Source organism: Bactrocera oleae, chromosome 4 (genome assembly GCF_042242935.1).
Source record: "Bactrocera oleae isolate idBacOlea1 chromosome 4, idBacOlea1, whole genome shotgun sequence".
NCBI lineage: Eukaryota > Metazoa > Arthropoda > Insecta > Diptera > Tephritidae > Bactrocera > Bactrocera oleae.
This window is the reverse complement of record NC_091538.1, coordinates 63,005,784-63,028,371: the sequence shown is the minus strand read 5'-3', so window position 1 is coordinate 63,028,371 and position 22,588 is coordinate 63,005,784. Positions and strand designations below refer to the sequence as shown.

The 22,588-nt window shown below is 35.8% G+C and overlaps 1 protein-coding gene across 2 annotated transcripts in view; it reads left to right on the top strand.

Annotated features, from left to right (window-relative positions):
* Positions 1–2,322: 2,322 nt before the first annotated feature.
* Positions 2,323–22,588, top strand: part of Ntan1 (N-terminal amidohydrolase 1) — a 77,942-nt gene continuing 57,676 nt past the window's right edge. The window contains exon 1 of one of the 2 annotated variants that reach the window (XM_014248109.3): positions 2,323–2,609. The gene's annotated coding sequence lies outside the window, so the exon portion shown is untranslated. The remainder of the gene's footprint in view (positions 2,610–22,588) is intronic. The other variant, XM_014248111.3, reaches the window with a different exon arrangement.

Genomic DNA, 22,588 nt, shown 5'->3' with positions numbered 1-22,588 from the left:
TTTTTTGTTGTATTGCTTGTTGTTGCTTTTACTAGTTCGGTTTGACCACTTAGCGACGCCGACCACGCATGACCAATGACCAATATTGTTGAACCTGTAACCTCAGTATAGCTACAACCCCCAACGCAGAACGCTCCACTAGCTGCACTGACTGTCAGGTGGCCGCACTGCTTCTGCTGCGTGTCACATGCTCGTTGCTGTTTGCTGCAAGTGACAGCCTCTTGACTGCAGCGAATTGGCGATTGGCGGCCATGCGCGAAGGTTAATTTTACTCATTTATTCTACGATTTTCATAAAATCGTATGCCATGGCAAGTTTGTATGTATTTTTTTTAATGTCAAAAAGTAATTATTGTTGAATGAACTTGAAAAAATTTTTACTCTTTTGGTGGCGATAATTTTAGGTAAATTTCAGATAAAAGTAAAATTTTTTTCAATAACGCGGTCGATTACTTGCCTATTATTTAATGTCAAATATTTTAGCGTATTGTTTAGAAAAGGGTTATGAGTTTGTATGTAAGTAATTAGTTATGTAAAGCTGTAATTATAATGACTCTTTATTGTTACAATTGAGCGCTAGTAATTATCGTATGGAAAATTTAAGTGAAAGTGGTAAAAAGTACAGTAAAGTGGGTCACAAATATCGGTCATAGGTAAATACATACATATATGCATGGATATGTATTTATATGTACAAATATGCAATAGTACATATATATTTACGTCAGTGCTTATAAGCATTTGCAGATATCAGCAAATACCTACGAGAGCAGTTTGATAAATCAGAGTGATCTTTGCAGTTTACATATGTATTATCATCCTCTCAATTTGTATTTATATTATATATATATTGTTGACATTAAAAAAAATATATATATATATTATATATTATATTATATATATACTCTATAATACATTTTTTAATAAAGTTTACTTTATTTAATAATGCCTATATTAAATGAGCGATGTAATTTTATTCAAAGTGGTCACCTTTTGCCTTCACACAAGCTCTCGAGCGAGTTGGCCATTGATCAATAGCAGTACGCACAGTTTTACTGGTATTGACGACGATGCTCGAACTAAGCATTTTTTAATACTCTCCAAATTTCCGTGCGGTATTTTACAGACCATGTTCTCCAACTGTAGTCCAATGGTTTCAAATCTGTACTTCCAGACGGTCAATCATCTGCAGCTAGCTAAAACATCCTACTGGTACATTTCTGCCCTTTTTTACAGAAATGAAGAATTGTAACACCTTTTTAGGATACTTACCACCATTACAACGGCTGTGTGGTGATCACGTTGAAACCTTGGAATATAATTGTTTGCCTCTTTGAAAGTTTCTATGTAGATTTTGTCGTTTTGGTTATTAAAAACATCATCGAAATTAGTTTTACCCTTTTAACCCACAAGCCTATTGTTAATTTCAAAAAACCGGTACTGATCGAAGGAATAGTCAAAATGTTTATTTTAGACAAAATTTCGGCTACCCAGAAAAGGTCGTTTATTGTGTAAACACTTCAGAGTGGTTTAAAAAATCGAAGTTATTATCAAAAATCCTTTAATTATTATCAGACAAATATTCAAGTCAATCGGTCTAGCCATTTCAGAGAAATTTTCCTCAACAGCTCCGAAAACAGCGTTTCGAGAAAAACGCGTTTAAAGTTGTGATAGCCGATTACAATAAGTTTAAGAATTCGAACAAATACGCTCATATCTCCGAAACTATTTGCCGAATCAATTCAAATTTTCGGAGAATATTCGTAGATATCTGTACATTTGATATATACATACCTATATGTGAAAATAATCGATTTTTTGAAAATCACAAAAAAATTTAGATTTAATCCCATTAGAGCAGAGAATGTTAAAAAATATTATTTCTTTTTGTTATTCTAATTTTCTTTAATACGCATGCCAAAGAACATCTGCGCATACATATGTATATTAGTCGATCCTTTATAAGGTGGTGACAATTTACTTGGTTCCTTGTTAAAGTGGTGTAGTTTGTTGAGTTCGATTATCATGAGGGGAAGGTACCTTTTTGATGTGGTGTAATTGAACCAGTCATATACGTATATATATATATATATTTATTTACGTTCTCTGCCTTCTCTATTCATTTACGTTCTCTGCTTCAGCCATTCTACCCGAGTCACACATATATAATTTTTGTTTATATTAGCCCCCTGTGCCATCATAATCAATACTTGACGGTTAGATGTCGCGCAAATAACTCTATTTGACAGCACAAACAGTGCTGCTCACTGCACTCATTTAATCAACAAGTCTGTCAATAAACTGTCAAATTGGCTCAGTTTTTCTCTGTTGTGTTTTGATTGTCGTCCCAATTTACATTGTCGCGCCGTGTCGCGAAAAAGTGCAAAATTATTAACAATAATTGGTACAAAATCGTTTTGTTGAGTTAATAAACAAATATATTTGTATTGTCGCATAACTGGACACAAACTAAGAATTATCTATACAATAAGACAGCTGTTTGCCTGCTTATGGCTGTCGTCCGTGTTAGCCAGTCCATCCAATTGGCATTTGGTGCCAGCTTCGTTCATTGATCTCCCCACTGACCACTCCGTGTGTTATTGGTGCCAGGTGAGTGAATCACAACAGAATATATAAAGTGTTGATAAGTGAATTAAAGAAATATGTATGTATAATGCTTGCAAATGTATGTGTATATATGTGTTAATGTTGATTAGAAGGATTCACTGTGACTAATTTGTAAACTCAATTTCACTAATTTTAATTACCAATTTAGCTGTATGGTAATCCAATTTAGAACACTACGTATTGATTGGTGTGCTTTTGCTCACTCTCTTATAAGATTATTTTGTTGCGGTGTATATTTTGTAATTTTGTCAAAAATGTTGTTTAATTTGTTAAAATCGTGTTGAATTGGTTAGAAATCTAATAAAAAAATCTATTGTTGCTATTTTTAAATCATTAATCTAGTGAAGTTTAAATATTAATACTTAATTTCTAATGTTTACACCAAAACACAGGGTAGTTATAGGTACCTAGTGTTTTTGTGCAGCTGATACTAAACGTTGATATGTAACTTGGTTGATTTATATCAGCAATTTGCGAAATCCCAAGCAGTTATTAAGGAAGGATATTATTATATACGCCGGATCACCGTCAGCATTACATGCATTTTGAAATTGTATACTCACTTGGGTCCACGTGCATTGGGTACAACGAACGCAGTTGCATCCGCAACAAAAGCAACAATTGTACGTGTCGTCTAGAGCCTTTCTTCAACTGTTCTTAGGGTTGTAGTACTTCTTATGGAAAAGCAGCGTCCAGCAGCCGATAAATGAGAACTTCTTGAGAAATAGAAGACGTTTAAAAAATTTCAGATTTATAACTCAGAAGTTGAGGAATATTTTGAGTATTAATAAAGAGATGGATATGTTCAGGTTATAATAAAAGTAAGAAATGATTGAAATCCTCAGCGGCAAATGGATTCCGTAAACAACATAATTTAACAAATATGTATATGCATATATGTATGTACATATGTGTGTAAAGATGCATTTACTACAAGTAATTCATTGAGCATTAACACGCAATTAATCACACTAACAATGCGCTAATCATAATTGATGTGGCTGTGGTCAAACGCACCCACCAACACTCACCAAACGAATATAAGAGCATTAATTGTGTTTTTTGTTGTTGCAGGCTGTCACTTTGCATTCTCTGAATTAGATCGAATTAGTGGTGTGTGCAGCGCATTTGAACGCAAACCCACCAATAACAACAACAAGTGAAGTAAACTTTGCAGTTGCATTCTAAGCAATTAGAAATTTAAAAACTTTTTCTTAAAATATGAAAAAAGGTTGACTGGCAATTACTTGCTTGTGAGTTCTTAAGTGTTTATATCGTGTGTGCAACTCTGCTGTTGTTGTCACCCTAACAAGATGCCTTTTTGATTGCCACAATGATGGCTTTTGATGATAATGTTTATTAAATTATTAAATTAACGCGGCAAGCAGTTATGTGCAGCTAAAATCTTCTTGTGTGTTAATAAGTTTGTTTGTATGTGTGTGTGTGTGTGTGGGTAATGTTGTGTAGTTTTGTAATTTCAACACTTGAATGCTTACAAATGACCAGTAATTAAAAACGCTTCAAATGCGTACAAACAATTAAACAAGACTGGAGGCGCGAAGGAGCGCAATGAGTCCAAAAGTTGTTACAAAAACAACAAATAGGGTTAAATCCATACTTCAGCACAACTACTCACTTTAATGATAGTCACCAAGTGGCGAAGTGAGTTTCTTAGTGCATCGACTTCTATGTAGACACTACGAGACACACATATTTACATGCAATATCTATATAGATATACATGTTTGTACATATGTACATATATATTTTAAATACAAATTGCATTTGCTGCGTAAACAGTCACAACCTTCGAATTGTCTAATGCAAGACCGCTAGCACATTTTGCTTATACTTGTACGTATGTATGTACAAGTACTTAAAATTTGATTAGATTAAGTCTAGCTGTAAGATCCGTTGCCAGTTAATTCGTGTTAATGTTGCGTGCCGCAGCAACTTAACGATTAACAACTCGAAGAATTATGGCATTTTAATTAACAAATGTGCAACCGCATACGCAGGCATAAAAATGCAAAAAATAATTAAGAAATAATAAAGTAAAACTCGTTTTTATTTTGTATGTTTAAAATGAAGGCAACAAAATTTCAGTAAAAAAAAAAACTAGCAAATATTCCTGTCACGATATCAATAGATATATTTTTTACTGATTTATTTCTTGCAAGACTTTTAAATTGAGTCTAGGATAGGTTTTTTACACCTATGTTAGTTTGATTAGCTTCGATAACTGATCGTCTAGACAGGAATCGCACTTAGACTACTTAATACAGTCTTATGCCTTATAAGTTTACAAAACGCCATTTCAAATTTGCTTAGACATTTTATTTTTATTCCTACTAGTTTAGCTGAATGTCTAAAACTTTCAACTCCCAAATGTTTTAGCCTTGATCTCGCTTAGGTGGACAATCAAGAAGCAAGTAATGTCTTATTACAACCTCGTTTTCTTCCAAACCGTTTCTACAACAAGCAGCTATTAAGATTCTCAAAGTTAGAGTGTAAACACCGATAAAGCAATGACCAGTTAGAACCCCTACAACTAAGAAAAAGTTAGCCTTAATGAAAGCGAAGAGCTCACTACACCGCTTGCGATCCACTTTGGGCCAAAAGGATCTTACGACAGTACGAGAAGCCTCGGCGAAGCCTTCTTAACTAGTAGTAGAACGCATGAGGTGAGCCAATCTCCGACCCGATCCTACTATATTGATAGCAGAGCTAAATTGACTTTTCTAGCCAGCTCACCAGCTTTGCATTTACCTGAGGTTCCGCTGTTTAGGCATATTGGTTTAGATAATGGGAACGGATCTCATCGTCCCTCATCCCTATTGGCAAAAAAACTGAAACAGTCGATTTTCATAAGCTTCTCTTGAGGCGAATATTTCACCAACAAAATCATTCGAAATCAGACAGGAAAAGTAGCATTTGGTACCAGTTCCAGACTATAAGGTGGTTGCATAAGAATCTCTCAATCAAGCTCTCGGAGCTTCTGGCGAGTCACTATCGATGTGTGTGGCCTGGCGTTGTCCTGATGCTACACAATTCCTCTGCTATTGGCCAAAACTGGCCAGAGCAGATGAGAACCCGCCAGTCCCACAAAACACATTTCAAAACCTTCCTAACCATCAAACCTAGATTGTCCACCCTTTGCGTCGGCTCACCGCAATTCGACCACGGCCATATCTTTCTAAAACCGTATAGCGTAATCCGATCGTTCGCACTTATACAACACGAGATACAGATAACTAAAGCCATCTGTTGAGAAATAATGAATTTTTTTTTTATTAAACCTTATACATACAAGTATGTACATAAGTATATATGTATGTAAGCCTCCGCCAACTCAATTTTAATGAACGCTCTAACCGCTTTTCGTACTCTTAAATTAACCGTAGCCAGCAAATTTGAACAATGCTTTTGGACAAACTAACCGACCGACCCAACAACAGTCCGCTTGACTGGCCCACAGACTCACTAACGCCAAGCCAGCTACCTTCCTGTCGTACAATACCGTATTGTTCGTTCGGTATCTGCGCTCATTACGCCGACGAAAGCAACAATTCAGCTTGTAAATTTATCAGCGGCGCGTCTGCAATATTTGCGCTGTAAATAAATACACAACATAACGGCATTCATTGAGCATTTTCTTCTTGATTTTCCAATTTCCTTGCGATCACTGTGCGGCTTCATGTGGCATCATTATTATTATTTTCTTCGTTGTTGTTGTGTGAGCGGCTTTTCGCTGAAGGTGCGTGAGATATGCATTATTTATCTTTGGAAATTCTTCCCATTGCTTTTGCTTTTGCTGCGGATTTTCTCTGTAATCTTTAGCGATCCGCTTTAACTATTTTAGCCAATTTTCGTATTTTCTCCACAATGATTAGCAGCAGCAACTATAACCAACATTAAAGCAACAAAATCGCATGCCTATTGCGATTGAATCTGTGCCGCGATCGGCATGCTGATGATTCGCTTTGCAGTGACTTCCTTGTGGTAGCCAGTGGCGCTGAGCGTCGTGCTGTTTTCGGTGAAAATTTCACTGCTTTCGGGTATTAATGAATTGTGCGGTACCATACCTGTAGGATTGTGGGATATTAAATAGAAAAGATTTGGGCATAATTTTCAAAAATATGGACAAAATGTGTAAGTTTTAGTGTTACCATAACTCTTTCTTCACTTCGCATCTACCGACTGCTGTGGTTCTATATATATAGTATTCGTCGCTTCTGAGCCATTAACTAACTCGAGTAATTAGTATACTTTCTAATCATTCTGTTTCCAATTTTGTCGAACTTAAAACAATTATCTCTCAGATATTTGGTTTGAAACTACTATATCGAAGTGAATTCAGTCTAAAATTATTCCAGAAGTTCTTACAACAAATTTAAGGACACAATTGACCATAGGTCGCGATGCATAACTCTACTTCAATCTATCTATCTACAACAAATTTAGAACCTCAGTAAACTCGTTAAAAATGTATTCTCTGCCAATGAAACTATTTCAAAAACATCGAGATTTTCTTGTTTTAAGCCACCTATTAGCTTTTTTTATCATTTCCATAAACGCTGCATTAATTTTTCTTAACCCTTATTAAACACCTGAGGATACTCTAAGCTTCGGCTATCCGAAAAATCTTCTTAAAACTTAGCGATATCTTGAATAACCAGGGACCATATTTAAAAGGTAATCCTGATAAATATTTGATAATAAGCGAATGACTCAAAGATGAAACTATATATCGAAAGCAATCCAAATGCTTACCAATTTTGGTTTAAGAAAGTTAAAACTCTTTCCAGTTATAAAATAAAATAGCGTAAGTCGATTCTGGTAAGGTTTTCCAAAGAAAATATTTGATATCCTCGAAATCTTTGTTTGGGCCTGAATCTGCTAATAATACTAGTTCATACAATAATTTGCCAGAAAACTATTTTTATGCATCCGCTACCTTCGTTTTGCTGGAAATAAACTTATTCCGGAAGTATTAAAAGACATTTTCAGTGAAAAAGTCAAGTAATCTCAACATAAGTCAATAAATTAGTCTTAAATAACCTAATTTATTCACTTTCCAGGTTGGATTTATCCCTGAACAACTGACGGAAATCGAAAAAGTTTGTAATATTCGACACTATAACTACATACATACATATTAAGACGTCCGACACGAAATTGTCAACGATATATTATAGTATATATATATAATATATATGTATATTGTATCCTATAGCTCCGCGGGGGAGCAATGGGCCACAATGAGACTCTTACATATATTTCGTTCTTATGCTTATGCCTCTTGATTTGACTCCAACATTTTTTTGGACCTTAGATAATTCGATGTCCAAGTTTCTTCTCTAGATTAGAGCGGGTCGAGTCGGCCTTGTGGATTCCAGTTGGTAGCGTTCAATGTACCGTGCCCACAGTGGTGTTTGGTTTGTGCCTGACCATAAATCCGTGTCCCTATCGTCAAAACACTGAGACAGTCGAGTGTACAAGCTTCTATTGAAGCAAATTTTTCTCCAGCAAAATCATTCGCCAAAAACATGAGGCGGTTGTAATCACTTCATGCCAGGTCCGTACTTTACAGTGGATGCAAAAGAACTTCCCAACCAGCTCTCGAAGCTTCTGGCCAGTCACTATTGATGTGTGTAGCCTGGCGTTGTCCTAATGGATCACAATTCTTTTCTTATTGGCCAAAGCTGGCCGTTTCTGGGCTTTTGGTTCCTTCAGGTCCGAATTCCGAGTTAAGCCGTAGAGAAGCAGCACAGATTAGTTGATTCCCAGCCAATCCCACCAAAGACGTTTTTTCGTTTATTGACGTTGCTGGACGACGATCATGGGGCAAGTTCTCCAGGGATGTACGGCCGTCCTTGAACGACTTATACCAATCAAAAATACGTGCACGTGATAGGCAAGACTCCCCATATGCCTTCTGCAACATTTTCATTGCGTCCGTCGCACTTATTCCATTGGAATAACAAAATTTCAAACAAACTTTCTTTGCTCAACGTTAATTTCCATAGTAAAATTCGAAAAACACACTCGAGGTTGACTTGTTTATAGTGCCGTAAAAAAAAAACTATGTGACAGATCGCGCTCAAATTTGACATGTAAACATATAACAGTCCTGCCAACCTAAGCAAAAAAAAGTATGGCCATATGTCATGTCCTTGTCGAGTTATGGATAAAGTCTCGTTTATATTTGAGCAGATGGTATATTAAATGGAATAATGGCTTTTTTTCAGTATACCTTATATACATATAGTCTCAGCAGATTTCTTTTTCTACTAGCTCATCCAACTCAAAATTTGCTTCCTGTTCATTAAATGAAAATATCGACATCGGAATAATAAATATCAAATATCCAACTTGATTTTTATACTCGAACCGGAAGAATAAAAATTTTAAGAAATCTACTATAAAGGGGAAAAGTTTTGTATTTACATTAGGCTTTCATGGAAAATTTATTTACTTTTATATCGATAATGTTTTTTTTTTATAAAAATACAAATATATCTTCAGTTCTTATATTTACCACTTCTTGTAGCAGTTCACATGGTCACTTTTGCTTTCACCCATTCGATTAATTGAAATATTTAAATTAAGCTAATTTAATGCTAATTAAACCCATTAAATCCAAGACCACTTCGATCGCAGACAAACAATTCTTGTGGGTAAAAGTGAAGGAAAAGCATAAAAACACAGCCTGGTCCCGTGCACACACACACATACACACGCTGCAACAAAGCAATAGGTATATCGGAAGTATGAGCCGCCTGAAACAAGAGGCGATCGTCCGCGCGGCGATCGTTGTCCGATCTCATTAACAAATGAGGAAAATTAATGCAGCCATTGAGCATAATAACGCTAGTAAACTGCATAAAATAATGCATTCCCAGTTGGTGAGCGCTACAAACTAACATTTTAGGGACACCTTCAGACACTCGATCACCCCACCGATCGCTGACTAAGCGAATTTGTGTAAGAACGGGGGAAAATGCAAGCGATTCGAGTGTAGTGGAGTAGTGGCAAGCGTTTACTGGGCCATTCGTTGTGCACCACACGTACTGATGAATTGTTGATTTTGCGCCTTCGAGTGCTTGCACCCATTGACACAACGGTAACGAGCGTGGCGTAGCTACCTACGACCAACGGCACTGAAGGGCACGCCGTACAGGAGGCGCTCGCTACAATTGTCTGTCAATACTTTGATTATATACACTTTGTATTTGTGCGCGATCTATGCGATTGTAGCAGATAGTTGCAAGTCGCTTTTCGAGCGGGTTTTGGGGGCGCAACCGCAAAAACAAATCAGCAAAGTGAAAAAGCAATTTGCAGTTTGGCACTTTGGCCACTTTAACAAATAATAAGCAATTACACAGAAGAAATATGCCCCAAAATGATTTGTGCCATCACCACCACCAACAACATCAACAACAGCAACAATAAACAGTTTGCAGCATAAATATTGATCGCAGTGTGATCGTGGCGGCGCTACGTTCCGACATTTTGATCAGACGGCATCAACCTACGCTGATCCACCACACAATGCCAGGCAATCAAATGTATTCAACCAAACTGACATCAGTCGAATTGATCCTGAACCCATTGCTACTCGTGCTTTGGCCGAGCTTAAACAATTTGCGGTACGAGTCTGGCACCTTGCAGCCATTACGGACATTATGCAGATAGGGTTCACGGGCCGGTCGCAAATTGAACCTGAACCTGTAACTACGAGGCAACCAACTTTCTGTTGTTGATGATGATGATTTTTTGCGGTTACTGTCATATATACTATGTGTTTATATGTGTGCTATTACATTTGTACCTTAAGCTGTGCAAATTGTGATTTTGCGATTTGCACCTCATTGATGATTTGTATAGAGTTCCTCTTTCACATTGCTTTTGTAGAACGTTTTTTTTTTTTTACTTTTTGATTTGCCTCGAGAAAACTACTCGGCGATTTGTAATTTATTTGTATTGCATTTTCGTTGCTATTTGCTTATGCAACATAAATTACTGCGCAGGCGCATATAATCAAAAATTCATTTAACATTTCAATATAATCGTACTTTGCTGCTTCGTCTCCACTGCCCACTTAGTTGACCAACTATTGTGGCTCTAAGCTGATATTTGAGACCCACAAAAATTACAATAATAAAAGATAAAACTTGTTAACACAAGTGATCGCAGCGAAAAAGTGAATATGGTTACTTTGTAGATACACTGTACAAATTTTAAGAATGTGCAGTTGAAGAGTCTTCAGACACCCTCGAACACCGCACTATCTACATGTGAACTAAGTCACTTTCGAAAAAATCACATCTAGCAATCCTCCTCATTTCTTCAGGGATGTTTTTGGCCGCTACAACAACTACAGGTGTCTCGTCAAACACTAAAGGCTCAAACAGTCACCGACGCAAAACCGTGTCCCGAATCAGCTTATCCGACCTATCTTATGAGAGCGCAATGTAAATGATCAGTCACCACCTTTTCCGCTTCAACAGACCGTACGGTAGGATAGCCGCGAAAATTGGATTTTTTCCGTAGAAACGAGTGAGCTGAGAGTAAGAGAGCAATCCCTTGCCACGCCTTGTCGCCAGTCTCAATATTTTGTAGTAATAAAAAAATAGACTTGAATATATTTGAAATGTTCTTAAAATAACCTCAAATCACAGTCGAATACACTTATTTATAAATTGATAAACTATTTTTAATAGTTGGATTTTAGTTTTGAGCTTTTACATTATGAAAAATTATAACTAAAAATTTAAATGTGTGAGAAATCGTGTTTACAAATAAAACAATGGCAACATTGGTGAAATGAAAACAAAAGAGAACAACTGATTACGGGCATAACTTTTGACAAATTTGGTTTGATACGGGCGGTAAGTAAGGAAGGGAGGAATGTCGGTAACTGTTTGGGCACTAAAACCAGAAAACTTAAATGAATTGTTGTTTTAAGTTCTCTGCTAAACCCTACTAACCCAAGCATAAATGCGCTCGAAAACTGTTGTAGCTTGAACTCATACTTATCCAGGCTTTATCTCGCATATCCGTACGGAACATGTATGATGACATGTTGTGGAACAGTTCACGTTCGCACTAAGCTTGAAGTAAATATGGATGTCAAGAAATAGTTCACGACATTCGGTTTGGCTAAGGAGAGATTAACCAGGCCAAGATCATCACACCAATATGTCTTTTCGTTTATGGTTCAACTCCGATGTTCGCCCTCCCAATAACACTTTTCGAAAGTTACTGTACACTCTGGGAATTTTTGCGGACTCTCTTCCTGACCATACTATAAATATACAAATAGTGCGGACTCTCTACTCTTCGTTTGATGAATACGCTTAGCATTCCGTCGTATATTATACAAATATTAAACTCTTAATATTCCAAAAATTGATACTAGCTTGGTCTAACCCTCTATAATGTATGTATGTATATACATATATGCAAATTTCTGTCTTCCAGTTATCTTTAGGGTGTATACTTTAGACATCAAATATCATAATAGACTATGTTGACAAAGTACCCCAAATTTAAAAAACTCAGGGCCTCATTGGTCTTTAGAAAGCCCGAATCTCGACACATTTAACTTTTCTAAGTTAAATTTTTTTTAGAATATTGCCGAAAAGTAATTCTCTCACTGTACTCTCGCAACTCCATCAACTCCGGCTATTGCATGCTTGCCAAGCATTAATTCTTCAATTTGATGCAATTCCGTGGCAACAATCGACCAACTGAAAAAGTTGTTAATGTGCGAGAAATAATTTGCTTCGCCGCTAATTATAGTGTCACTCGGCCAGCCCAGTATGCTTCTTCACCGTACACATACATATGTAAGTTGTCTTTTACGAAGACTCAGTTGGCCACAGATGCTCCTCTCTACTGGGTCCACTGTATTACATCCTTCGTCCGAATTGTTTTACTACACTTAATTAAATGTTATGGCACAAGCCAGAGGTAAGATGCTCTTACATATCAGTATAAATATTGTTGACAAACAATTACTTTGACTTGGTTCGCTCGGCTGACCAATTGCTTTGTGTCTAATTGATAAGTCTGTCCGAGTGTCCGAGTTGAGGACGTCTATTTGTCGTGTCTTTGGCTAATGCTTTCGTTAAAACAGCCATTACCCCATTAGCCGGTGAATAAAATTATTCATGCAAACATACAGAGGTACATACATATGTACGAGCTTTTCAGCTCGTCTTTAAGCGTTTACTTGGAAATGATAGAACTGGATTTACTACTAGATATTTTACTTTTATAGAAACTTTTTATTTTCTTGGCGTTTTGCTCGTCAAGCCTCCGACTTCTAGCTAGCTCTAGCGCTGTCGCTGCTCCTTCGACATTGGCTTGGCCTAGCTAAGCTTCAAGAATTAATGGCAGGCATACATTAGTATCTTTTGAAAAGGGGCGTGTAATTTAATACCATGACCGGCAAATAAATATGAAATTTTAAATTGAAAATATAGAAATAAATGCTTTTATGTCGCTCGTTAATTTAACAACTTTTGACATTTGAAAAAAAAGGAAAAAATAAAAATAATAAAATAAATAAAGAAATCTTCGTTTTAATTAATAAAACTATAAAATAAACTTGTTTATGATGGGTTTAGAAAAGTTCGCGGCATTTGCGATTGCATTTGTGTTTATTTTATTTTTATTTCTAAAACTTTATATAAAAGTAATAACATGTATGGATCATAATTTTGTAAAACAAATTAATTTTTATTAACTTAAGTTGTCTCATTTACATACAAATATATTTATTTACAAACATACATATGTATGTATATGGTAATTATTGCTTTGTCGAACGAAAAATGGGTCAATAGGTTTACAGCTTAAGTGCACAGGTTTAATATATATATAGGTATTTATAATATTATATATGTATATAGTTTTGGCAGAAACATAATAATCACCAATTTATGCATTGTAGGGGGTTAGGCCAGAGTAAAGCCCTCAAAAATGCCCTAAATTTGGAAATTTGTTTTAGAAGTCAAGGAAAATTAATATAATTTCTTGTTTTTAGCTTAATTGAGCAAAAAATGTACTGTTTACGAGGACCTAACCGAAGACTCTAGAAACTCGCACTCGCTGAAACGAGTCAAAACAAAAAAAAAGTTACCCTCGACTGCACCGAAGCTATACTTGTAGTACCATTCACTGGTGCATTTTTTATGGCATAAAAGCTTAGAATCTTATCTTATAATTACAATAGGCTAATCTAAATAATTTGTTCGTACGTTGTATCGTTGCTTTAGACAAAAACCCATGTAAAATTTCGTGAAGATATCTCGTCAAAACAAAAAAGTTTTCTATACAAGAACTTAATTTTATTTTGATCGTTCAGTTTGTATGGCACCTAAATGTTATAGTAGCCCGGTCTCAGTGGTTTCAGCAAATGAGCAGCTTCTTGGAGAGAAAAGAATGTGTACAAAATTTCAAATCGATATCTCAAAAACTGAGGGAAAAGTTCGCGTATATAAAGACAGACCGATAGACACGCTGATAATTTATTTATATGTTTTATAGGATCCCCAATGTTTCCTTCTTAGTGTTACTGACTGCGTGTATTCTGTTCAGGTTATAAAAATATTTACTAGATAATATCACTGTGTTAATATTCCAAATGAATACGTATAATAGTCTTCGTGTGCTATCTTCGTTCGATTTGAAAATGCTGACGGACCCGAACGCTTCGACACCACAGCGATTTAGAAGAGAAATTTTTTTAACATTAATTTTAATAATGCTTTTGGGACCGTAAAGTGTATTTTAACGTAGAAATTTATTGTAAACGGCTCTTTTCAACGCTGTCATCGACTAAGCAACTAAATCGAAAGACAAGTGAAAATGTACCAAACGATACAGCCAGTCATTGCCTTAGACTCACATCCAACTAGACGACCAATCACAATGATATCTCACGAGTAAAAAACAAACACCAACTAACTTATATTTCTTCTCGAACTCATTATCTATCCTTTGCTAAATATTATAATATTATTCCTCTAACAAAGTTGCCAATTTTCGATTTTTTTTTCAGTCGAGAATCTTTTAAATTTTAAGAACTTCTCTTTCCGACCTTCTACCACGCTCTACAAATTTATTTGTAAATATTTTTCAAAGAAAAGCATTGAAAATTTTAATTTCATTTAATTTAATATCTCACTATACGAAAGTTCACTCACAATTTCATAAATTACATACTTGTATCTACACACATATTAGTAACCGAATACAATGTGCCCATCCAAGGGCTACGCATAATTTGACTAATGTCCATAATTTGTAATATCATTTTTCAAATTGAAACTCACACTGTGACGCAGCACGGTAGGCAGACTGCAGACTATGCTGGATACCGGGATAGGTATGCAAAATATATACATATCAATATATGTTATGTACGCACATGCCTAACTGATTTCCTTTTTTAGTTTCACTATCATAGTAATCATGTCTGTATGTATGTTTTTGCACATTTTTAGCTCTCTTCCAAACTATCTCACACTTCCTTTCCTCCAAATATTTGCATAAGCAAGTTTACTTTCTTACAGTTGATCCATTCTATATAGGTAAAATACTTGGGAAAGAATTTTTGTAATTTCGATTAGAGTAGAAATAGAAAATTTTAACAATACTTGTAGTAGCTACTTGGTGATGTTTCTTCACCCACAATATGATGGCGTCTTCTAACCACAAAAAAGGAATTTGTATGACCAATATTTTATGTTATGTTATTTTATGCTCTGATATGCTTTACCGGTGATGAAAATTGGATCCATTACAACAACCTTAAACGCAAATAATCATATATGAAACCAGCCAAGTCAACGGCAAAGCCGAATATCCAAGACGTCAAGGTAATGTCTCCTCTCTCTATTAACTATCGAAATGTTAAAAAAAATCGATTTTAAACCACACTTTATAGGGAAACGCCACAAAACCACAAAGGAGGTAATTAAAGTACTTATGAAAAATTGCTTAAAATATTCAATTTTGTTGATCTTAAATATTTTAGTAATAAATAACAAATCATCGATGTCATTGAGTCAGAATTGTCCCCTACATAAGTTAAGAGCTCTCTGGCCATAAATTTTACAGAAGTAATTTTATTTTGTTGGTAGAAGTGACAATTACTCTAATGATCAACAGAATCTGGATCGCCAGCAAGTTCAGAGATTTCGATCCTACATATATGTATCTAAATTATCAATTGATCTCCTTGTATTAGATATCCTCTTTTTCAGACTTAAGAATCAAAGTTCCTCCCACTTATATTCAAACACACAAACATTCCAGTTATAAAAAAAAAATATATATTATTTTGATCAAATCGATTGCGAAGTGAATTTATCTTCACAAATGCATAGAAAAAGACAAATGACAGACGAGAAACACTCGCCGAATTGACGGACTGACCTATGCGCATGCATACCTGTGACGATGGTATTGGCCAACCTACCGCTGATGCCTACCGACATTAGAAACACGTAAATATGAATTGTTGCTGCCACTTTGGTGCACTGCCCATAGCGTGTTGTCCGACGCCGAGATTCGCACAAAATAAATTTGCCAACACATGCAAAATGATGGGTCATTTGCAAAACGCAGCAGCGGCAGCAGCATGCAACCCAACAAACTGCCAATGCAACGTAGTGTGGCAACAAAAATCTCTGCATGCAATGCCAACGCTGGCGCCAACACGAATTTAGTAGCAAATTAAAATTGGTTGGTTGGCAAATGTGGAAAAGTTGTTTGTAAAGTTTCAAGCAAAGTTTTTCTATGCCAGCTGCGTATACTTTTGTCATTCTCAATTTCCGGTGATGGCAGCCGACAATTAAATTGGCAGTTAGCAATTAATAATTTTGCACTTGCTTGATATACTAACATACATATGTATTTTTTGTTTGTATGTAAGAGTATTTGACTTTGTATAAGCATACAGTGGCGCGCAAAAAAATTCATAGGAGAACCTATAAAGTACATATACATATGTATATATATTATAAATAATCAGTGTGATGAGCCATGTCCTCTTGCCTGTCCGTATGTCTGTATATTCGCGAACTAGTCCCTCAGATTTTGAGATATCGATCTACAATTTTTCACATGTTCTTTTCTCTTCAAGGAGCTGCTCATTTTTCGGAAACACCAATATTGAACTACTCTCAAGTTTGTGTATGGAAAATTTTTGATTTGACAAAAAATATTCACGATATTTGGCATACAAGTAGATTACTATCCAAGACAACGCTACAATGTCCAAACATATTGTTCAAATCTACTATAGCTGCCATACAAACCAAAGTTCAAAAGTTCAATCAAATTTTAGTTCTTGTATAGAAAACTTTTTTATTTGAAAAGGTATCTTCACGAAAATTAGCATGAATTATAGTCCAATACAATGCTATAATTTCTGAAAAAATATTTCAGATCGGACCGCTATTACACTAGCGCCCATACAATGTAATCGATCAAAAACAAGTCCTTGTATGAAAATCTTTTTTTTTTGACAAAATTTTTTTCCAAAATTTGACATGGATTATTATCTAAGGCAATGCTACAATATCCGAACAAATTTTTCAGATCGGGCCACTATGTATAGCATATAGTTGCCATAAAAATTGAATAATAAAAATCAATATAAGGATCTTTATAAGAGATTTTATTTTATTATTAAGTGCCTTATTTTTATCTATAGCAGCCTAGGTTAACTTCTTTTCTTGTTTGAATACAATTTAAGGGGGTATTCTAGTGTAGAATTTCAAAATAAAATCGGTTTTTTTTTCATATTTTCAAAATTTAACTATTTAAGAATATATCTACGAGAGAATTTTTGAAAATTTAAATTATTTTCGGAGATATAGACATTTTACTGACCCGGCCTCCAAACTAGTTCGGTTGGGTCTAATCGAACAAAAGACTTAATGTGAAACTTTAAATGCATTTTTCCCATACCAGACTTTTTCAATACGATATCCACGATTTCTCGAGATCAACTATACCGATTTACTTGAAACTTTCAGAGATTTTCTTTTAGAACTATCGAGTATGATATGATTTTCATATAAAAAACTATCCGAATATTTATGACATCCACTGTGCCACTATACCTTCACCACTGTAAAATAGTGATTTTCTTTTAAATGGAAGTCAATTGTTTAAGGGCGCAAGTACTTCCGATGTCAACGCCAATGTGCGCAATTGCAAATGTCACAAACGCTGCCAATTTGATTAGAAAATTTTCTTGAGCGCCAAAGGGGGACGCATGAAGCTAGCTGACAGCAATAAGTTTTATAGGCATTAATTGTTGCAAATAGCACCAGTGATGATGGCATGAGCAATGCATTAAAGATTTCTTTCATAAAAAACATTAGCAAGTGGTGAGGAGGTAGGAAAGTGAGGGCACCCAATGCCTGGTGGCTAGATCTCTACACCATCTCCATTATAATTCTGATTGCCGCGGGGACTGTGCAACAAGTGTTTGTATGTATGTGTGTGTAAAACCAGCGGCCAGTTTGTGTAATTAACGCGACGACTAACTGTACGTAGAAGCAACAAAAACAACGAACGTGAGCAGCGCGTTGCGCTCCATCGCCACTCGTCGGTGGACCGGAAGTTGTCATTTGATTTTGCACGACTTAGCGTACGGCTAATTGCTTTCAACAATTGTCATTTTCATTCATACATTTCTTTAGCAGACGTTCATTCATTCATTTGTGCTATGTGTGTGCCTGTATATATGTATGTGTATAACATATGGCGAGTTTGTTTTGTGAGCATGTAGTTCAAGCGTGTTAATTGAAGCAAATCATGCCTGGGTGATGATGCTGTGCCAGCGACAACGGCACAATCGAGCACGGCTTGAAGCGCAGCAAAATCTATAAAAATGTATTAATATTTATAAATATGATTCTTCTATGTTCTTGTATGTAACTGTTCATGAGAGTTAGCTCGCCTATTAAATGCGCATCCATAGACATAGTAGCTTTATTCATCATTTATGATTTCCATGGAAATTTGATTTACGTATCGTCTTTTGCTTTTGTTTTTGGCTTGCGACATTCAGCGGAAATATGCCAATTTGTGATATTTTATTATTAGCATTAATTTTTTTTTTACATTTTACCACAATAACAAACATGAAACGGAACTATTATGCAAAATTGTTGTTGTTCAGTGTGCGATTGCAATGTGTTTGTGTGTGTGCACATATGTATGTATGTGTGTGAGTTTGCTGTAAAAATAACGGTAGGAATCGTCATTAATCTTCTTGTTTTTGTTTGGCGTCTCTCTGCTAAACGAAAATGCAAAAAATTAATAAACCAAAAGCATAAAACTATTTTACTGTGTTGCAATATCACGAGGGTCTTCTTCAGTTGGTATTTTTCTTTTTTTTCTTTTCTTTTTTGCCGTCTTATTGTTGATTACGGCAATTAAACGCTTTTATGTGTAATAAATAATACAATATGTGCCACATAAACAAGATTTTAAATAGCACTAAGCTCATGCTAAACTAGTCAAAGCTTATACTACAAAATATTCAATGAAAGTTACCTAATGCAAATAATGATAATATAATGATTATTTTTTTTTTATAAGAAATAACGTTAACTTCGATTACACCACAGCTATAATACCCTTTACAAATACAAAATATTTCTTACAAGCACTCGATTCCGATCGTTCTGTTTGTATCACAGTTATATGCTATAATGATCCGAACTGAACAATTTCTTCGGCGATTGCACCGTTACCTTAGACAATAATTCAAGCCAAATTTGGTGAAGATATCTCGTCAAATAGAAAAGTTTTCCATACAAACTTCCAACTTGATTCCGATCGGTGAGTTTGTATAACAGCTATATGCTATAGTGGTTCGATATCGGCGGTTCCGATAAATGAGCAGCTTCTTGGGTAGAAAAAGACGTGTGCAAAATTTCAGATCGATATTGAGGGCTAGTTTGCATATATACAGTAAGACGGACATATGGACATTGCTAAATTCACTCAGTTAGTCATGCTGATCATTTATATATTTATTTTATAGGTTTTCCGACATATCCTTCTGGGTGTTACAAACTTCGTAGCAAACTTATTATATCCTGTTCAGAATATAAACATTTTGCTTTATTAATAAAATAATATATTAAGTCTGATAATATAAAATTCCAAATTATAGCTATTCAACTTTTCATACAATTTTTGTGGAAACATTGGTGTTTTGCCTCGGTCTTGGCGAGTTTTTCCAGTGATCATTCTTTTGAGATCTAGATGTGAAAAGTCTCTGGTGACCAGATCATAAGAATATGTAAGCAATTTCAAGCTCACTTCTCGAAATTTTGCCAGCGTTTTCATTAAGTTGCGACTCGGTGCATCGTTCGATAATGAGCTCACTCGGCACCCATATTGAACAGAGCTTTCACAAAGCCAATAACTCATAAATAATATATTTACCCTTATAACATAATTACATGACGAAATTATAGTATGAATTTAAATACTTTTTAAGACTTTTGTTGAGTTCAAATAAATTGTAAAAATACCTATTTACCATCTAATCAAGTTTGGCCCGGTCAGACAAAAAACTACATTTTTACGTTTTAATTATCGCCTTCAAAATAGACTTCTGAGCCAATAAAAGCATTCTAAAACTTAATCCAATTTTCCATTCCCTCATTATAAGCCTCGAATGCATATTAATGACTTCAGTGGACTTATGGCGCATACCCCGAAGCGGAACCAGAAAAAAGTCACAGGGGACCGAATATGGCGAATACGGTAACTTAGCGATGACTCTCCTTTCGTGTTTGGTCAAAAAGTCAGTAGTATTCCTTATTAACCTATTATTAACGAATTTGTGATTCTCAAAGAACACACTACGGTAATTAAAGAAAACCATGAACATACCTTGATTTTTCACCGAGTTTGACGTGGTTCAATTACGGCTCATTTTTGGAACGCCATTCCCTAGATAATTAAACAGTTTCGGTATATCTTGCAGTGTATTTACATTGATCTATAAGAAATGTTTTGTCACTATCGTTAAAAAAAATTCTAATCGGATCGTTTTTTTACTCAGTTATGAATATCGATTTTTATCGATTTATCCCTTCAAAGTTTGAGTACGTCCTGCCGGCTATAAATTTTCTTGATGTTACAATAATAAACTGGCTTGTGAATCCTTTTAATATAATCTTACTAGCTCATCTTGGGGTAATTTTTCATCAGCAAATTAATTCGCCATATATAGTAACAGGTAGTAATCTTTTGGTGCCAGATCCACACTGTAAGAACCCGCCAAACCAGCTAAAGGAGCTTCAGACGAGTCTCCCTCGACGTGTGTCCTGATGATTTCTCTTCCATCGGCCAAAGCTGACAGCAGCTGTGGACAGTACAGTTCCGAATTAAAACTATGACCGTAGGGGAACAGCTAATAGTAGATGATTTCCTGCGAATCCCACTAAATACATAGTAAAACCCTCCTAAGAGTCAATCTTCACTTGGCCACAGGCTCACCGCGGTTTCACCACGACCGTTTTCGCTTCCAGAAGCCATGCGCCCCAGAAATAGATCTTTTTTTTTTGCAATTCCGCTGTCATTCGCAGATGGGAATTCGATCCATTAGGTTTGTTTTGGTTACCTCGTGTGACACCCATTCATCAATCTTCTTTTTGAATCTAGCCTTATTATGCTTACACGACAGACCGATAAGTTCTACGCATGACTGACTATTACAGTATTAGAATTATAAGCATTATTGATATTTTCAGTCGCCTAGCTTGCGTTTTCGCCATATATACAAAGCGAGATACAGATTACAAGGGCTATCTACTTCAATAATCATAGATTTCCAGACTAAACTAAACCTTGAAGTAACACGATTTTCCCCAAACTGCGAAGATGGGATGCCTGAACTCCTCTTATCTCATCTACAATATAAACTTTTATAGGAAATTATTTGCTATTTTAGTCATTGGAAAATAGTAAATATATTTCTAAGTACGTTTAACTATGAATTAAACTTTTGCAAAAATTCCACAATCACTACTGCAATCGCTCGCGGCAGACGCAGCTGTCAACAAAACGATATGTTTAAACGATCATTAACCAGCAAAATTTTGACACTAACAAAGCGACGAAATACACACGAGCGCGTAGTCAGTCAGTAATATGCAAATATGAAGTTGACTTCGTCGTTTGCCGCGACGCGATTTGGGAAATCACTCCCTCACATCACTCGTGGATTGTCAGTCAGCGGAGCTCCGCGAATTGCGGCAAAACGGGGCCGCGTAGCAACGTGCTGACAGTGGCCGATTGCTGGTGAGTGACCAGTTAAGTTTAGATGTGTGTGCAAGTATGAATTTTCGGCGTTAAATGCAGTGGTTGGCGGAGTGCACCCGCTCAGGCGAGCCTTGTATGGCAACACCACAGCCAAGGCAAAGCTGCCACTTGGCGAATGTCGCAACTATTGTCAACTGTCAGTCAGCGCCAAACTGTTGCTATCATTCGTTTTTTGCTTGCATTTGCTGTTGTTGTTGCTGGCATTGTGTGGCACAGTGCTGAGGTCATTAAAATAACTCCATAATCGCCTTTTTGTGGTTAAGTTCAGTACATTTTCCCGATGCTGCAACTTGGCGTTTGAAATTGGCGCTTCAGCGTGGCGCGTTAACCTCATTTCCAAATGCACACACACACACACCTAACTAAGTGTATAGTAAGTGCATATTAGTGCACTAAAAATATTGCATATTGCAATGCGAGTAAATTTGTAGCTACACGGGCAAGCCTTCGCTTGCATCATTCCTTTTTTAGTTTGCGTTGCGTTGTCGTAAATTTTCTAATTTTCCACAAATTTCTTCCCTTTAGTGTCTCCTGGTGTAATAAAATCAATTAAGCCATTTTATGACACTCTAAATGCCACAAAT